The sequence below is a fragment of the Schistocerca gregaria genome, unplaced genomic scaffold, assembly GCF_023897955.1.
Source record: "Schistocerca gregaria isolate iqSchGreg1 unplaced genomic scaffold, iqSchGreg1.2 ptg000285l, whole genome shotgun sequence".
In the NCBI taxonomy this organism is placed as follows: Eukaryota; Metazoa; Arthropoda; class Insecta; order Orthoptera; family Acrididae; genus Schistocerca; species Schistocerca gregaria.
Genome location: NW_026061775.1, coordinates 5627628 through 5646376, shown reverse-complemented (window position 1 = coordinate 5646376; position 18749 = coordinate 5627628).

The following is an 18749-nucleotide window of genomic DNA, read 5'->3' as shown; positions in this document are numbered from 1 at the left end:
CTGGTGGCATTCTGTAATCTGTAGACTATCAGAGTGTTGATGAAACAAAGATATTGCTTCGGGATTGAATAAAACAGTCACCATGCGCACTTTCGTACATGGGAGTAATCTCTCTAACAGTCAACGCTTTGATCGTTCCCTGGAAGACCAGTAGTAGATTCCGATGCACATCCGGATAAATTCTGTAATCTGTGGACTATCAGGGTGTTGATGAAAAACAGAAATTGCATCGGGATTGAATACAACAGTCACCATGCGCACTTTCCTATATGAGAGTAATATCTCAAACAGTCTACGCTTTGATCGTTCCCTGGAAGACCAGTAGTAGTTTCCGTTGCACATCTGGAGGCATTCTGATATCTGTCTACTAACTGAGTGTTGACGAAACACAGAAATTGCCTCGGGATTGAATACAACAGTCACCATGCGCACTTTCCTTCATGGGAATAATGTCTCAAACAGGCTACGCTTTGATCGTTCCCTGGAAGACCAGTAGTAGTTTCCGATGCACATCTGGTGGCATTCTGTAATCTGTGGTCTATCAGAGTGTTGATGAAACACAGAAATTCAATCGGAATGGAATACAACAATCACCATGCGCACTTTCCTCCATGGGAGTAATGTCTCAAAACAGTCTACGCTTTGATCGTTCCCTGGAAGACCAGTAGTGGTTTCCGATGCACATGTGGTGGCATTCTGTAATCTGTGGACTATCAGAGTGTTGATGAAACACAGAAATTGCATCGAGATTGAATACAACAGTCACCATGCGCACTTTCCTCCATGGGAGTAATGTCTCAAACACTCTACGCTTTAATATGTTCCTGGAAGACCAGTAGTAGTTTCCGATGCACATCTGGTGGCATTCTGTAATCTGTTGACAATCAGAGTGTTGATGAAACACAGAAATTGAATCGGAATAGAATACAACATTCAACATGCGCACTTTCCTAAACAGTGTACGCTTTGATCGTTCCCTGGAAGACCAGTAGTAGTTTCCGATGCACATCTGGTGTCATTCTGTATTCTGTGGAGTATCAGAGTGTTGATTAAACTCAGAAATTGCATCGGGATTGAATACAACAGTAACCATGCGCACTTTCCTCCATATGAGTAATGTCTCTAACAGTCTACGATTTGATCGTTCCCTGGAAGACCAGTAGTAGTTTCCGATGCACATCTGGTGGCATTCTGTAATCTGTAGACTATCAGAGAGTTGATGAAACAAAGATATTGCTTCGGGATTGAATACAACAGTCACCATGCGCACTTTCCTCAATGGGAGTAATGTCTCTAACAGTCTACGCTTTGATCGTTCCCTGGAAGACCACTAGTAGTTTCCGATGGACATCTGGTGGCATTCTGTAATCTGTAGACTATCAGAGTGTTGATGAAACAGAGAAATTGCATCGGGATTGAATACAACAGTAACCATGCGCACTTTCCTCTATGGGAGTAATGTCTCTAACAGTCTACGATTTGATCGTTCCCTGGAAGACCAGTAGTAGTTTCCGATGCACATCTGGTGGCATTCTGTAATCTGTGGATTATCAGAGTGTTGATGAAACACAGAAAATGCATCGGGATTGAATACAACAGTCACCATGCGCACTTTCCTCCATGGGAGTAATGTCTCTAACAGTCTACGCTTTGATCGTTCCCTAGAAGACCAGTAGCAGTTCCCGATGCACATCTGGATTCTTTCTGTAATCTGTGGACTATAAGAGTGTTGATGAAACACAGAAATTGCATCGGGATTGAATACAACAGTTACCATGCGCACTTTCATCAATGGGAGTAATGTCTCAACAGTCTACGCTTTGATCGTTCCCTGGAAGACCAGTAGCAGTTTCCGATGCACATCTGGAGGCATTCTGATATCTGTGGACTAACTGAGTGTTGACGAAACACAGAAATTGCATCGGGATTGAATACAACAGTCACAATGCGCACTTTCCTAAATGGGAGTAATGTCTCAAACACTCTACGCTTTGATCTTTCCCTGGAAGACCAGTAGTAGTTTCCGATGCACATCTGGTGGCATTCTGTAATCTGTAGACTATCAGAGTGTTCATGAAACACAGAAATTGCATCGGGATTGAATACAACAGTATCCATGCGCAGTTTCCTCCATGTGAATAATGTCTCAAAGAGTCTACGCTTTGATCGTTCCCTGGAAGACCAGAAGTAGTTTCCGATGCACATCTGGTGGCATTCTGTAATCTGTGGTCTATCAGAGTGTTGATGAAACACAGAAATTGATTCGGAATGGAATACAACAGTCACCGTGCGCACTTTCCTACATGGGAGTAATGTCTCTAAGAGTCTACGCTTTGATCGTTCCCTGGAAGACCAGTAGTAGATTCCGATGCACATCCGGATTCATTCTGTAATCTGTGGACTATCAGGGTGTTGTTGAAACACAGAAATTGCATCGGGATTGAATATAACAGTCACCATGCGCAATTTCCTATATGAGAGTAATATCTCAAACAGTCTACGCTTTGATCGTTCCCTGGAAGACCAGTAGTAGTTTCCGATGCACATCTGGAGGCATTCTGATATCTGTGGACTAACTGAGTGTTGACGAAACACAGAAATTGCATCGGGATTGAATACAACAGTCACCATGCGCACTTTTCTCCATGGGTGTAATTCTCAAACCGTCTGCGATTTGATCGTTCCCTGGAAGACCAGTAGTAGTTTCCGATGCACATCTGGTGGCATTCTGTAGTCTGTAGACTATCAGAGTGTTGATGAAACAAAGATATTGCTTCGGGATTGAATAAAACAGTCACCATGCGCACTTTCCTACATGGGAGTAATCTCTCTAACAGTCTACGCTTTGATCGTTCCCTGGAAGACCAGTAGTAGATTCCGATGCACATCCGGATTCATTCTGTAATCTGTGGACTATCAGGGTGTTGATGAAAAACAGAAATTGCATCGGCAATGAATACAACAGTCACCATGCGCACTTTCCTATATGAGAGTAATATCTCAAACAGTCTACGCTTTGATCGTTCCCTGGAAGACCAGTAGTAGTTTCCGTTGCACATCTGGAGGCATGTGGACTAACTGAGTGTTGACGAAACACAGAAATTGCCTCGGGATTGAATACAACAGTCACCATGCGCACTTTCCTTCATGGGAATAATGTCTCAAAAGGGCTACGCTTTGATCGTTCCCTGGAAGACCAGTAGTAGTTTCCGATGCACATCTGGTGGCATTCTGTAATCTGTGGTCTATCAGAGTGTTGATGAAACACAGAAATTCAATCGGAATGGAATACAACAATCACCATGCGCACTTTCCTCCATGGGAGTAATGTCTCAAAACAGTCTACGCTTTGATCGTTCCCTGGAAGACCAGTAGTGGTTTCCGATGCACATCTGGTGGCATTCTGTAATCTGTGGACTATCAGAGTGTTGATGAAACACAGAAATTGCATCGAGATTGAATACAACAGTCACCATGCGCACTTTCCTCCATGGGAGTAATGTCTCAAACAGTCTACGCTTTAATATGTTCCTGGAAGACCAGTAGTAGTTTCCGATGCACATCTGGTGGCATTCTGTAATCTGTTGACAATCAGAGTGTTGATGAAACACAGAAATTGAATCGGAATAGAATACAACATTCAACATGCGCACTTTCCTAAACAGTGTACGCTTTGATCGTTCCCTGGAAGACCAGTAGTAGTTTCCGATGCACATCTGGTGTCATTCTGTATTCTGTGGAGTATCAGAGTGTTGATTAAACTCAGAAATTGCATCGGGATTGAATACAACAGTAACCATGAACACTTTCCTCCATGGGAGTAATGTCTCTAACAGTCTACGATTTGATCCTTCCCTGGAAGACCAGTAGTAGTTTCCGATGCACATCTGGTGGCATTCTGTAATCTGTAGACTATCAGAGAGTTGATGAAACAAAGATATTGCTTCGGGATTGAATACAACAGTCACCATGCGCACTTTCCTCAATGGGAGTAATGTCTCTAACAGTCTACGCTTTGATCGTTCCCTGGAAGACCACTAGTAGTTTCCGATGGACATCTGGTGGCATTCTGTAATCTGTAGACAATCAGAGTGTTGATGAAACAGAGAAATTGCATCGGGATTGAATACAACAGTAACCATGCGCACTTTCCTCCATGGGAGTAATGTCTCTAACAGTCTACGATTTGATCGTTCCCTGGAAGACCAGTAGTAGTTTCCGATGCACATCTGGTGGCATTCTGTAATCTGTGGATTATCAGAGTGTTGATGAAACACAGAAAATGCATCGGGATTGAATACAACAGTCACCATGCGCACTTTCCTCCATGGGAGTAATGTCTCTAACAGTCTACGCTTTGATCGTTCCCTAGAAGACCAGTAGCAGTTCCCGATGCACATCTGGATTCTTTCTGTAATCTGTGGACTATAAGAGTGTTGATGAAACACAGAAATTGCATCGGGATTGAATACAACAGTTACCATGCGCACTTTCATCAATGGGAGTAATGTCTCGACAGTCTACGCTTTGATCGTTCCCTGGAAGACCAGCAGCAGTTTCCGATGCACATCTGGAGGCATTCTGATATCTGTGGACTAACTGAGTGTTGACGAAACACAGAAATTGCATCGGGATTGAATACAACAGTCACCATGCTTACTTTCCTCCATGGGTGTAATTCTCAAACCGTCTACGCTTTGATCGTTCCCTGGAAGACCAGTAGTAGTTTCCGATGCACATCTGGTGGCATTATGTAATCTGCGGACTATCAGAGTGTTGATGAAACACAGAAATTGACTCGGGATTGAATACAACAGTCACCATGCGCACTTTCCTTCATGGGAATAATATCTCAAACAGTCTACGCTTTGAACGTTCCCTGGAAGACCAGTAGTAGTTTCCGATGCACATCTGGTGGCATTCTGTAATCCGTGGTCTATCAGAGTGTTGATGAAACACAGAAATTGAATCGGAATGGAATACAACAGTCACCATGCGCACTTTCCTCCATGGGAGTAATGTCTCAAACAGTCTACGCTTTGATCGTTCCCTGGAAGACCAGTAGTAGTTTCCGATGCACATCTGGTGGCATTCTGTAATCTGTGGTCTATCAGAGTGTTGTAGAAACACAGAAATTGAATCGGAATGGAATACAACAGTCACCATGCGCACTTCCCTCCATGGGAGTAATGTCTCAAACAGTCTACGCTTTGACCGGTCCATGGAAGACCAGTAGTTGTTTCCGATGCACATCTGGTAGCATTCTGTAATCTGTTGACAATCAGAGTGTTGATGAAACACAGAAATTGAATCGGAATTGAATACAACAGTCACCATGAGCACTTTCCTCCACGGCAGTAATGTCTCAAACAGTCTACGATTTGATCGTTCCCTGGAAGAACAGTAGTAGTTTCCGATGCATATCTGGTGTCATTCTGTAATCTGTGGAGTATCAGAAAGTTGATTAAACACAGAAATTGGATCGGGATTGAATACAACAGTCACCATGCGCACTTTCCTCCACAGGAGTAATGTCTCAAACAGTCTACGTCTTGATCGTTCCTGGAAGACCAGTAGTAGTTTCCGATGCACGTCTGGTTGGATTCTGTAATCTGTTGACTATCAGAGTGTTGATGAAACACAGAAATTGCCTCGGAATTGAATACAACAGTCACCATGCGCACTTTCCTTCATGGGAATAATGTCTCAAACAGTCTACGCTTTGATCGTTCCTAGGAAGACCAGTAGTAGTTTCGGATGCACATCTGAAAGCATTCTGTAATCTGTGGACTATCAGAGTGTTGATGAAACACAGAAATTGCATCAGGATTGAATACAACAGTCACCATGCGCACTTCCCTCCATGGGACTAATGTCTCAAAGAGTTTACGCTTTGATCGTTCCATGGAAGACCAGTAGTAGTTTCCGATGCACATCTGGAGGCATTCTGTAATCAGTGGACTATCAGAGAGTTTATGAAACACAGAAATTGCATCGGGATAGAATACAACAGTCACCATGCGCACTTTCCTCCATGGGAGTAATGTCTCTAACAGTCTACGCTTTGATCGTTCCCTGGAAGACCAGCAGTACTTCCCGATGCACATCTGGAGGCTTTCCGTAAACTGTGGACTATCAGAGTGTTGTTGAAGCACAGAAATTGCATCGGTATTAAATACAACAGTCACCATGCGCACTTTCCGCCATGGGAGTAACGTCTTAAACAGTCTACACTTTGATCGTTCCCTGGAAGACCAGTAGTAGTTTCCGATGCACATCGGGAGGCATTCTGTAATCTCTTGACTATCAGAGTGTTAATGAAACACAGAAATTGCATCGGGATTGAATACAACAGTCACAATGCGCACTTTCCTAAATGGGAGTAATGTCTCAAACACTCTACGCTTTGATCTTTCCCTGGAAGACCAATAGTAGTTTCCGATGCACATCTGGTGGCATTCTGTAATCTGTAGACTATCAGAGTGTTGATGAAACACAGAAATTGCATCGGGATTGAATACAACAGTCACCATGTGCACTTTCCAAAATGCGAGTAATGTCTCAAACACTCTAAGCTTTGATCGTTCACTGGAAGACCAGTAGAAGTTTCCGATGCACATCTGGTGGCATTCTGTAATCTGTAGACTATCAGAGAGTTGATGAAACAAAGATATTGCTTCGGGATTGAATACAACAGTCACCATGCGCACTTTCCTCAATGGGAGTAACGTCTCTAACAGTCTACGCTTTGATCGTTCCCTGGAAGACCACTAGTAGTTTCCGATGGACATCTAGTGGCATTCTGTAATCTGTAGACAATCAGAGTGTTGATGAAACACAGAAATTGCATCGGGATTGAATACAACAGTCAGCATGCGCACATTCCTCCATGGGAGTAATGTCTCTAACAGTCTACGATTTGATCGTTTCCTGGAAGACCAGTAGTAGTTTCCGAAGCACATCTGGTGGCATTCTGTAATCTGTGGATTATCAGAGTGTTGATGAAACATAGAAAATGCATCGGGATTGAATACAAAAGTCACCATGCGCACTTTCCTCCATGGGAGTAATGTCTCAAACAGTCTACGCTTTGATCGTTCCCTAGAAGACCGGTAGTAGTTTCCGATGCACATCTGGAGGTATTCTGATATCTGTGGACTAACTGAGTGTTGACGAAACACAGAAATTGCATCGGGATTGAATACAACACATCACCATGCGCACTTTCCTCCATGGGTGTAATTCTCAAACCGTCTACGCTTTGATCGTTCCCTGGAAGACCAGTAGTAGTTTCCGATGCACATCTGGTGGCATTCTGTAATCTGTTGGCTATCAGAGTGTTGATGAAACACAGATATTGCATCGGGATTGAATACAACAATCACAATGCGCACTTTCCTAAATCGGAGTAATGTCTCAAACACTCAACGCTTTGATCGTTCCCTGGAAGACGAGTAGTAGTTTCCGATGCACATCTTTTGGCATTCTGTAATCTGTAGACTATCAGAGTGTTGATGAAACACAGAAATTGCATCGTGATTGAATACAACAGTATCCATGCGTAGTTTGCTCCATGTGAATAATGTCTCAAACAGTCTACGCTTTGATCGTTCCCTGGAAGACCAGTAGTAGTTTCCGATGCACATCTGGTGGCATTCTGTAATCTGTGGTCTATCAGAGTGTTGATGAAACACAGAAATTGCATCGGGATTGAATACAACAGTCACCGTGCGCACTTTCCTCCATTCGAGTAATTCTCAAACAGTCTACGCTTTGATCGTTCCCTGGAAGACCAGTAGTAGTTTCCGATGCACAACTGGTGGCATTCTGTAATCTGTGGACTATCAGAGTTTTGATGAAACACAGAAATTGAATCGGAATTGAATACAACAGTCACCATGAGCACTTTCCTCCACGGGAGTAATGTCTCAAACACTCTACGCTTTGATCGTTCCCTGGAAGACCAGTAGAAGTTTCCGATGCACATCTGGTGGCATTCTGTAATCTGTATACTATCAGAGAGATGATAAAACAAAGATATTGCTTCGGGATTGAATACAACAGTCACCATGCGCACTTTCCTCAATGGGAGTAATGTCTCTAACAGTCTACGCTTTGATCGTTCCCTGGAAGACCACTAGTAGTTTCCGATGGACATCTGGTGGCAATCTGTAATCTGTAGACTATCAGAGTGTTGATGAAACATAGAAATTTCATCGGGATTGAATACAACAATCACCATGCGCACTTTCCTCCATTGGAGTAATGTCTCTAACAGTATACGATTTGATCGTTCCCTGGAAGACCAGTAGTAGTTTCCGATGCACATCTGGTGGCATTCTGTAATCTGTGGATTATCAGAGTGTTGATGAAACACAGGAAATGCATCGGGATTGAATACAACAGTCACCATGCGCACTTTCCTCCATGGGAGTAATGTCTCTAACAGTCTACGCTTTGATCGTTCCCTAGAAGACCAGTAGTAGTTTCCGATGCACATCTGGTGGCATTCTGTAATCTGTAGACTATCAGAGTGTTGATGAAACAGAAATTGCATCGTGATTGAATACAACAGTATCCATGCGTAGTTTCCTCCATGTGAATAATGTCTCAAATAGTCTACGCTTTGATCGTTCCCTGGAAGACCAGTAGTAGTTTCCGATGCACATCTGGTGGCATTCTGTAATCTGTGGTCTATCAGAGTGTTGATGAAACACAGAAATTGAGCCGGAATGGAATACAACAGTCACCATGCGCACTTTCCTCCATGGGAGTAATGTCTCAAACAGTCTACGCTTTGATCGGTCCCTGGAAGACCAGTAGTTGTTTCCGATGCACATCTGGTAGCATTCTGTAATCTGTTGACAATCAGAGTGTTGATGAAACACAGAAATTGAATCGGAATTGAATACAACAGTCACCATGAGCACTTTCCTCCACGGGAGTAATGTGTCAAACAGTCTACGCTTTGATCGTTCCCTGGAAGACCAGTAGTAGTTTCCGATGCACATCTGGTGTCATTCTGTAATCTGTGGAGTATCAGAGTGTTGATGAAACACAGAAATTGCCTCGGGATTGAATACAACAGTCACCATGCGCACTTTCCTTCATGGGAATAATGTCTCAAACAGTCTACGCTTTGATCGTTCCTAGGAAGACCAGTAGTAGTTTCGGATGCACATCTGAAAGCATTCTGTAATCTGTGGACTATCAGAGTGTTGATGAAACACAGAAATTGCATCGGGATTGAATACAACAGTCACCATGCGCACTTCCCTCCATGGGAGTAATGTCTCAAAGAGTTTACGCTTTGATCGTTCCCTGGAAGACCAGGAGTACTTCCCGATGCGCATCTGGAGGCATTCCGTAAACTGTGGACTATCAGGGTGTTGATGAAGCACAGAAATTGCATCGGGATTGAATACAACAGTCACCATGAGCACTTTCCTCCACGGGAGTAATGTCTCAAACAGTCTACGCTTTGATCGTTCCCTGGAAGACCAGTAGTAGTTTCCGATGCACATCAGGTGTCATTGTGTAATCTGTGGAGTATCAGAGTGTTGATTAAACACAGAAATTGCATCAGGATTGAATACAACAGTCACCATGCGCACTTTCCTCCACGGGAGTATTGTCTCAAACAGTCTACGCCTTGATCGTTCCTGGAAGACGAGTAGTAGTTTCCGATGCACGTCTGGTTGGATTCTGTAATCTGTGGACTATCAGAGTGTTGATGAAACACAGAAATTGCCTCGGGATTGAATACAACAGTCACCGTGCGCACTTTCCTTCATGGGAATAATGTCTCAAACAGTCTACGCTTTGATCGTTCCTAGGAAGTCCAGTAGTAGTTTCGGATGCACATCTGAAAGCATTCTGTAATGTGTGGACTATCAGAGTGTTGATGAAACACAGAAATTGCATCGGGACTGAATACAACAGTCACCATGCGCACTTCCCTCCATGGGAGTAATGTCTCAAAGAGTTTACGCTTTGATCGTTCCCTCGAAGACCAGTAGTAGTTTCCGATGCACATCTGGAGGCATTCTGTAATCTGTGGACTATCAGAGTGATTATGAAACACAGAAATTGCATCGGGATGGAATACAACAGTCACCATGCGCACTTTCCTCCATGGGAGTAATGTCTCTAACAGTCTACGCTTTGATCGATCCCTGGAAGACCAGGAGTACTTCCCGATGCACATCTGGAGGCTTTCCGTAAACTGTGGACTATCAGAGTGTTGATGAAGCACAGAAATTGCATCGGTATTGAATACAACAGTCACCATGCGCACTTTCCTCCATGGGAGTAACGTCTCAAACAGTCAACTCTTTGATCGTTCCCTGGAAGACCAGTAGTAGTTTCTGATGCACATCTGGAGGAATTCTGTAATCTCTTGACTATCAGAGTGTTGATGAAACACAGAAATTGCATCGGGATTGAATACAACAGTCACAATGCGCACTTTCCTAAATGGGAGTAATGTCCCAAACACTCTACGCTTTGATCTTTCCCTGGAAGACCAGTAGTAGTTTCCGATGCACATCTGGTGGCATTCTGTAATCTGTATACTATCAGAGTGTTGATGAAACAAAGATATTGCTTCGGGATTGAATACAACAGTCACCATGCACACTTTCCTACATGGGAGTAATGTCTCTAACAGTCTACGCTTTGATCGTTCCCTGGAAGACATGTAGTAGATTCCGATGCACATCCGGATTCATTCTGTAATCTGTGGACTATCAGGGTGTTGATGAAACACAGAAATTGCATCGGGATTGAATACAACAGTCACCATACGCACTTTCCTCCATGGGAGTAATATCTCAAACAGTCTACGCTTGGATCGTTCCCTGGAAGACCAGTAGTAGTTTCCGATGCACATCTGGAGGCATTCTGATATCTGTGGACTAACTGAGTGTTGACGAAACACAGAAATTGCATCGGGATTGAATACAACAGTCACCATGCGCACTTTCCTCCATGGGAGTAATGTCTCTAACAGTCTACGCTTTGATCGTTCCCTGCAAGACCAGTAGTACTTCCCGACGCACATCTGGAGGCTTTCCGTAAACTGTGGACTATAAGAGTGTTGGTGAAGTACAGAAATTGCATCGGGATTGAATACGACAGTCACCATGCGCACTTTCCTCCATGGGAGTAATGTCTCAAACACTCTACGCTTTGATCGTTCCCTGGAAGACCAGTAGAAGTTTCCGATGCGCATCTGGTGGCATTCGGTAATCTGTGGATTATCAGAGTGTTGATGAAACACAGAAAATGCATCGGGATTGAATACAACAGTCACCATGCGCTCTTTCCTCCATGGGAGTAATGTCTCTAACAGTCTACGCTTTGATCGTTCCCTAGAAGACCAGTAGTAGTTTCAGATGCACATCTGGATTCTTTCTGTAATCTGTGGACTATAAGAGTGTTGATGAAACACAGAAATTGTAACGGGATTGAATACAACAGTTACCATGCACACTTTCATCCATGGGAGTAATGTCTCAAACAGTCTACGCTTTGATCGTTCCCTGGAAGACCAGTAGTAGTTTCCGATGCACATCTGGAGGCATTCTGATATCTGTGGACTAACTGAGTGTTGACGAAACTCAGAAATTGCATCGGGATTGAATACAACAGTCACCATGCGCACTTTCCTCCATGGGTGTAATTCTCAAACCGTCTACGCTTTGATCGTTCCCTGGAAGACCAGTAGTAGTTTCCGATGCACATCTGGTGGCATTCTGTAATCTGTTGACTATCAGAGTGTTGATGAAACACAGATATTGCATCGGGATTGAATACAACAATCACAATGCGCACTTTCCTAAATGGGAGTAATGTCTCAAACACTCTACGCTTTGATCGTTCCCTGGAAGACGAGTAGTAGTTTCCGATGCACATCTGGTGGCATTCTGTAATCAGTAGACTATCAGAGTGTTGATGAAACACAGAAATTGCATCGTGATTGAATACAACAGTATCCATGCTTTGTTTCCTCCATGTGAATAATGTCTCAAACAGACTACGATTTGATCGTTCCCTGGAAGACCAGTAGTAGTTTCCGATACACATCTGGTGGCATTCTGTAATCTGTGATCTATCAGAGTGTTGATGAAACACAGAAATTGAACCGGAATGGAATACAACAGTCACCATGCGCAGATTCCTCCATGGGAGTAATGTCTCAAACAGTCTACGCTTTGATCGTTCCCTGGAAGACCAGTAGTAGTTTCCGATGCACATCTGGAGGCATTCTGTAATCTGTGGAGTATCAGAGTGTTGATGAAACACAGAAATTGCCTTGGGATTGAATACAACAGTCGCCATGCGCACTTTCCTTCACGGGAATAATGTCTCAAACAGTCTACGCTCTGATCGTTCCTAGGAAGACCAGTAGTAGTTTCGGAAGCACATCTGAAAGCATTCTGTAATCTATGGACTATCAGAGTGTTGATGAAACACAGAAATTGCATCGGGATTGAATACAACAGTCACCATGCGCACTTCCCTCCATGGGAGTAATGTCTCAAAGAGTTTACGCTTTGATCGTTCCCTGGAAGACCAGTAGTAGTTTCCGATGCACATCTGGAGGCATTCAGTAATCTGTGGACTATCAGAGTGTTTATGAAACACAGAAATTGCATCGGGATAGAATACAACAGTCACCATGCGCACTTTCCTCCATTGGAGTAATGTCTCTAACAGTCTACGCTTTGATCGTTCCCTGGAAGACCAGTAGTAGTTTCCGATGCACATCTGGAGGCATTCTGTAATCTCTTGACTATCAGTGTGTTGGTGAAACACAGAAATTGAATCGGGATTGAATACAACAGTCACCATGCGCACTTTCCTCCATAAAAGTAATGTCTTAAACAGTCTACGCTTTGATCGTTCCCTGGAAGACCAGTAGTAGTTTCCGATGCACATCTGGTGGCATTCTGTAATCTGTAGACTATCAGAATGTTAATGAAACAAAGATATTGCTTCGGGATTGAATACAACAGTCACCATGCGCACTTTCCTACATGGGAGTAATGTCTCTAACAGTCTACGCTTTCATCGTTCCCTGGAACACCAGTAGTAGTTTCCGATGGACATCTGGTGGCATTCGTTAATCTGTAGACTATCAGAGTGTTGATGAAACACAGAACTTGCATCGGGATTGAATACAACAGTCACCATACGCACTTTCTACCATGGGAGTATTGTCTCTAACAGTCTACGCTTTGATCGTTCCCTGGAAGACCAGTAGTAGTTTCCGATGCACATCTCTTGGCATTCTGTAATCTGTGGACTATCAGAGTGTTGATGAAGCACAGAAATTGCATCGGGATTGAATACAACAGTCACCATGCGCACTTTCCTCCATGGGAGTAATGTCTCTAACAGTCTACAATTTGATCGTTCCCTGGAAGACCAATAGTAGTTTCCGATGCACATCTGGATCCTTTCTGTAATCTGCGGACTATCAGAGTGTTGATGAAACACAGAAATTGCATCGGGATTGAATACAACAGTCACCATACGCACTTTCCTGACGGGAGTAATGTCTCAAACAGACTACGCTTTGATCGTTAGCTGGAAGACCAGTAGTAGTTTCCGATGCACATCTCTTGGCATTCTGTAATCTGTGGACTATCAGAGTGTTGATGAAGCACAGAAATTGCATCGGTATTGAATACAACAGTCACCATGCGCACTTTCCTCCATGGGAGTAATGTCTCAAACAGTCTACTCTTTGATCGTCCCCTGGAAGACCAGTAGTAGTTTCCGATGGATATCTGGTGGCATTCGTTAATCTGTAGACTATCAGAGTGTTGATGAAACACAGATATTGCATCGGGATTGAATACAACAGTCACCATGCGCACTTTCCTCCATGGGAGTAATGTCTCTAACAGTCTACGCTTTGATCGTTCCCTAGAAGACCAGTAGTAGTTTCAGATTCACATCTGGATTCTTTCTGTAATCTGTGGACTATAAGAGTGTTGATGAAACACAAAAATTGTATCGGGATTGAATACAACAGTTACCATGCGCACTTTCATCCATGGGAGTAATGTCTCAAACAGTCTACGCTTTGATCGTTCCCTGGAAGACCAGTAGTAGTTTCCGATGCACATCTGGAGGCATTCTGATATCTGTGGACTAACTGAGTGTTGACGAAACACAGAAATTGCATCGGGATTGAATACAACAGTCACCATGCGCACTTTCCTCCATGGGTGTAATTCTCAAACCGTCTACGCTTTGGTCGTTCCCTGGAAGACCAGTAGTAGTTTCCGATGCACATCTGGTGGCATTCTGTAATCAGTAGACTATCAGAGTGTTGATGAAACACAGAAATTGCATCGTGATTGAATACAACAGTATCCATGCGTTGTTTCCTCCATGTGAATAATGTCTCAAACAGACTACGATTTGATCGTTCCCTGGAAGACCAGTAGTAGTTTCCGATGCACATCTGGTGGCATTCTGTAATCTGTGGTCTATCAGAGTGTTGATGAAACACAGAAATTGAACCGGAATGGAATACAACAGTCACCATGCGCAGATTCCTCCATGGGAGTAATGTCTCAAAGAGTCTACGCTTTGATCGTTCCCTGGAAGACCAGTAGTAGTTTCCGATTCACATCTGGAGGCATTCTGTAATCTGTGGAGTATCAGAGTGTTGATGAAACACAGAAATTGCCTTGGGATTGAATACAACAGTCGCCATGCGCACTTTCCTTCACGGGAATAATGTCTCAAACAGTCTACGCTCTGATCGTTCCTAGGAAGACCAGTAGTAGTTTCGGAAGCACATCTGAAAGCATTCTGTAATCTATGGACTATCAGAGTGTTGATGAAACACAGAAATTGCATCGGGATTGAATACAACAGTCACCATGCGCACTTCCCTCCATGGGAGTAATGTCTCAAAGAGTTTACGCTTTGATCGTTCCCTGGAAGACCAGTAGTAGCTTCCGATGCACATCTGGAGGCATTCTGTAATCTGTGGACTATCAGAGTGTTTATTAAACACAGAAATTGCATCGGGATAGAATACAACAGTCACCATGCGCACTTTCCTCCATGGGAGTAATGTCTCTAACAGTCTACGCTTTGATCGTTCCCTGGAAGACCAGGAGTACTTCCCGATGCACATCTGGAGGCTTTCCGTAAACTGTGGACTATCAGAGCGTTGATGAAGCACAGAAATTGCATCGGTATTGAATACAACAGTCACCATGCGCACTTTCCTCCATGGGAGTAATGTCTCAAACAGTCTACTCTTTGATCGTTCCCTGGAAGACCAGTAGTAGTTTCCGATGCACATCTGGAGGCATTCTGTAATCTCTTGACTATCAGTGTGTTGATGAAACACAGAAATTGCATCGGGATTGAATACAATACAACAGTCACAATGCGCACTTTCCTAAATGGGAGTAATGTCTCAAACACTCTACGCTTTGATCTTTCCCTGGAAGACCAGTAGTAGTTTCCGATGCACATCCGGTGGCATTCTGTAATCTGTAGACTATCAGAGTGTTGGTGAAACACAGAAATTGAATCGGGATTGAATACAACAGTCACCATGCGCACTTTCCTCCATAAAAGTAATGTCTTAAACAGTCTACGCTTTGATCGTTCCCTGGAAGACCAGTAGTTGTTTCCGATGCACATCTGGTGGCATTCTGTAATCTGTAGACTATCAGAGTGTTGATGAAACAAAGATATTGCTTCGGGATTGAATACAACAGTCACCATGCGCACTTTCCTACATGGGAGTAATGTCTCTAACAGTTTACGCTTTGATCGTTCCCTGGAACACCAGTAGTAGTTTCCGATGGACATCTGGTGGCATTCGTTAATCTGTAGACTATCAGAGTGTTGATGAAACACAGAAATTGCATCGGGATTGAATACAACAGTCACCATGCGCACTTTCCACCATGGGAGTATTGTCTCTAACAGTCTACGCTTTGATCGTTCCCTGGATGACCAGTAGTAGTTTCCGATGCACATCTCTTGGCATTCTGTAATCTGTGGACTATCAGAGTGTTGATGAAGCATAGAAATTGCATCGGGATTGAATACAACAGTCACCATGCGCACTTTCCTCCATGGGAGTAATGTCTCTAACAGTCTACAATTTGATCGTTCCCTGGAAGACCAATAGTAGTTTCCGATGCACATCTGGATCCTTTCTGTAATCTGCGGACTATCAGAGTGTTGATGAAACACAGAAATTGCATCGGGATTGAATACAACAGTCACCATACGCACTTTCCTCCACGGGAGTAATGTCTCAAACAGACTACGCTTTGATCGTTATCTGGAAGTCCAGTAGTAGTTTCCGATGCACATCTCTTGGCATTCTGTAATCTGTGGACTATCAGAGAGTTTTGTTGAAGCACAGAAATTACATCGGTATTGAATACAACAGTCACCATGCGCACTTTCCTCCATGGGAGTAATGTCTCAAACAGTCTACTCTTTGATCGTCCCCTGGAAGACTAGTAGTAGTTTCCGATGGACATCTGGTGGCATTCGTTAATCTGTAGACTTTCAGAGTGTTGATGAAACACAGAAATTGCATCGGGATTGAATACAACAGTCACCATGCGCACTTTCCTCCATGGGAGTAACGTCTCTAACAGTCTACGCTTTGATCGTTCCCTAGAAGACCAGTAGTAGTTTCAGATGCACATCTGGATTCTTTCTGTAATCTGTGGACTATAAGAGTGTTGATGAAACACAGAAATTGTATCGGGATTGAATACAACAGTTACCATGTGCACATCCATCCATGGGAGTAATGTCTCAAACAGTCTACGCTCTGATCGTTCCTAGGAAGACAAGTAGTAGTTTCGGAAGCACATCTGAAAGCATTCTGTAATCTATGGACTATCAGAGTGTTGATGAAACACAGAAATTGCATCGAGATAGAATACAACAGTCACCATGCGCACTTTCCTCCATGGGAGTAATGTCTCAAACAGTCTACTCTTTGATCGTTCCCTGGAAGACCAGTAGTAGTTTCCGATGCACATCTGGAGGCATTCTGTGATCTCTTGACTATCAGTGTGTTGATGAAACACAGAAATTGCATTGGGATTGAATACAACAGTCACAATGCGCACTTTCCTAAATGGGAGTAATGTCTCAATCACTCTACGCTTTGATCTTTCCCTGGAAGACCAGTAGTAGTTTCCGGTGCACATCCGGTGGCATTCTGTAATCTGTAGACTATCAGAGTGTTGATGAAACACAGAAATTGCATCGGGATTGAATACAACAGTCACCATACGCACTTTCCACCATGGGAGTATTGTCTCTAACAGTCTACGCTTTGATCGTTCCCTGGAAGACCAGTAGTAGTTTCCGATGCACATCTCTTGGCATTCTGTAATCTGTGGACTATCAGAGTGTTGATGAAGCACAGAAATTGCATCGGGATTGAATACAACAGTCACCATGCGCACTTTCCTCCATGGGAGTAATGTCTCTAACAGTCTACAATTTGATCGTTCCCTGGAAGACCAATAGTAGTTTCCGATGCACATCTGGATCCTTTCTGTAATCTGCGAACTATCAGAGTGTTGATGAAACACAGAAATTGAATCGGGATTGAATACAACAGTCACCATACGCACTTTCCTCCACGGGAGTAATGTCTCAAACAGACTACGCTTTGATCGTTAGCTGGAAGACCAGTAGTAGTTTCCGATGCACATCTCTTGGCATTCTGTAATCTGTGGACTATCAGAGTGTTGATGAAGCACAGAAATTGCATCGGTATTCAATACAACAGTCACCATGCGCACTTTCCTCCATGGGAGTAATGTCTCAAACAGTCTACTCTTTGATCGTCCCCTGGAAGACCAGTAGTAGTTTCCGATGGACATCTGGTGGCATTCGTTAATCTGTAGACTATCAGAGTGTTGATGAAACACAGAAATTGCATCGGGATTGAATACAACAGTCACCATGCGCACTTTCCTCCACGGGAGTAATGTCTCAAACAGTCTACGCCTTGATCGTCCCTAGAAGACCAGTAGTAGTTTCCGATGCACGTCAGGTTGGATTCTGTAATCTGTGGACTATCTGAGTGTTGATGAAACACAGAAATTGCCTCGGGATTGAATACAACAGTCACCATGCGCACTTTCCTCCACGGGAGTAATGTCTCTAACAGTCTACACTTTGATCGTTCCCTGTAAGACCAGTAGTAGTTTCCGATGCACATCTGGAGGCATTCTGCAATCTGTCTAAATTCAAAGTGTTGATGAAATACAGAAATTGCATCGGGATTGAATACAACAGTCAAAATGCGCACTTTCCTACATAGGAGTAATGTCTCAAACAGTCTACGCTTTGATCGTTCCCTGGAAGACCAGTAATAGTTTCCGATGGACATCTGGTGGCATTCTGTAATCTGTAGACTATCAGAGTGTTGATGAAACACAGAAATTGCATCGGGATTGAACACAACAGTCACCATGCGCACTTTCCTCCATGGGAGTAATGTCTCAAACAGACTACGCTTTGATCGTTAGCTGGAAGACCAGTAGTAGTTGCCGATGCACATCTCTTGGCATTCTGTAATCTGTGGACTATCAGAGTGTTGATGAAGCACAGAAATTGCATCGGTATTGAATACAACAGTCACCATGCGCACTTTCCTTCATGGGAGTAATGTCTCAAACAGTCTACTCTTTGATCGTCCCCTGGAAGACCAGTAGTAGTTT